Genomic DNA, 2,040 nt, shown 5'->3' on the forward strand with positions numbered 1-2,040 from the left:
ACCAACGAATTACGGTTTCCTAGATTTTTTCTCTATTGATATTATAACAACAGACTATTAGGCAAGCTGTAGATTGTAATTACACTGTTATACTATGGAATAAATATCTCTAAACCCCGACTCTGAACAATTTTGTTGGACTTGACTCTATATACTTGAAGATTTAACTTGTAGTTTAATCATATTATATATTAAACTAGCTATATTATTGATAGTTATCAAGAATTTTAGTGATTTATCTGTAAAGGGATCGTTCTGTGAAAGTTATCATGTAAAATGAACCATTTATTGTATTGAATAAGAGAGAAAAATACTGTTTATTTTTTAAAAATGTATTTTTAAAAGGGTTATTATTTTAGTAAATTAGTTATTTTTTGACTAAATAAATATACACCTAATATATTAATTAAAATTATTTCGTGGATTCGCCCCAAAATAGATGGTTGAGAACTTTTTCCACCCCCCCCCCCCCCCCTCCTTCTCTTTTATTTTATTTTTATATTAAAGCCTATTACCTGCAAAGGACTAACACTACGCGTCCCTTAAAACTAGGTCTAGCCGTTTTCTACATCTTAATGGACCTAAATACAGACTTACAACTCATTATGTATGGCTTCGAAGCCGTTTGAATCCGGTAGTTTAGAATCGGTTCTAAACCATACTGAAAAATCTTCTATTTCAGACAATTTTCCACAAATAATAAAATATAAATTTAAAAATAAAATTCATATCAGCCTGGGCCTTTGGACCCTCAGGGTTAACAAACCTTGTTATAATTTTGTAATTTTTCATTTTCATATTCACGGAAAGCTGTCTATAATAAGATGCAATAAACAACTATCATAGAACGATCCTTTTACAGGCTGGAAACCTTTGAATATTAACATTCTTGGCTACTTAACCTTAGTTGAAGTGGTTTAAAGTCAAATATTTAAGTGACCATTTTGAAAACTACTTGATATACAAGTGAATAATGTTTATTTAGTGAAAATTTAAACAAATAAGTTATTAAACAACCATTGTGACATAATATACATTATAAAGAATATTATAATTATGAACTCATATGAATACAAGGTTATTAATACAAGAAGTTGAGTTAGGATTTGTTATATACACATAGATCCTTAAAATGCCGCGCTTGGTTTTCAAGCAATCAATCAATTAAATATTGTAAATCTAGCTACTTAAAGACAGGAATGGAAAGGACATTGGCTATATGTTACATTAGTCCCAAAGTATTATAATAACGTTTTTATTTGATTTCTTATTTGGGGATTTTTTAATGAATTTTGAATGGTTAGTTCAAATGTTTCAACCACTAATTTTAATCTACAGAAGGGGAGAATTTTGTTTGTAATCATTGGGAATCTTGGAAACTTATCCTTGTATTAATAACCTTGTCTATTTTTAAAAACCTTCAGCTGGCTAAACAACAACACAGATAGCCCTAAGACATATGACTTAACAACGTTGAAAATAAGCACGAAAATCCATTGTTTTTTTTTATATAATAAAGAACTACATAATAAACATTACAGAAACAGTTAGAAAAAAGTGTTTTATGTCAATTTAAACACATTTTTGCAGTGAGCTATATAATGACTGTTTTATCATAGTTATATTTTGTGCTTAAAAAAACGCTGCGCTACTTTAAAAAGGGACATTTTATAATTTTGTCTTTGATTATTAAGATTTTATACTTTTGGGGTTTGTCTTTCGTATTTTTCCAACTACATTTTCTTGTTCATTAGAACTCTTTGTTTAAACGATATTTTATGTCGTCAATCGTTTTTTAAGTAAAAACTTTAAGTATTTTTCATTATTTATTTCTTTAGTTCTGGTTAGGTTAAATTGGTTACTGCAGGGTTATGAAGGCAACGAAATTAATGGCCCCGCATGGCAATGGCCCCCTAATTTATCATAAGCTTTATCAGGCATTTTATGTAAAAGCACCAGAAACAAAATATAAAATGTCCTTTTTTCATTAGAATCAAGTTAAATAAAAAAGAAAACATATAAAATTATTTGAAAAATCCA

General features: G+C 28.4%; 1 long non-coding RNA gene across 1 annotated transcript; it reads left to right on the top strand.

Moving 5' to 3' along the window:
• Positions 1-862: 862 nt before the first annotated feature.
• LOC145305251 (uncharacterized) lies at positions 863-1,660 on the top strand. Its single transcript, XR_013874554.1, has 2 exons — positions 863-1,077; positions 1,425-1,660. It is a non-coding gene; the product is annotated as an uncharacterized LOC145305251 (long non-coding RNA).
• The last annotated feature ends 380 nt before the right edge of the window (positions 1,661-2,040 follow it).

The sequence above is a fragment of the Acartia tonsa genome, chromosome 14 (genome assembly GCF_053477335.1).
Source record: "Acartia tonsa isolate MP-2025a chromosome 14, ASM5347733v1, whole genome shotgun sequence".
NCBI lineage: Eukaryota > Metazoa > Arthropoda > Copepoda > Calanoida > Acartiidae > Acartia > Acartia tonsa.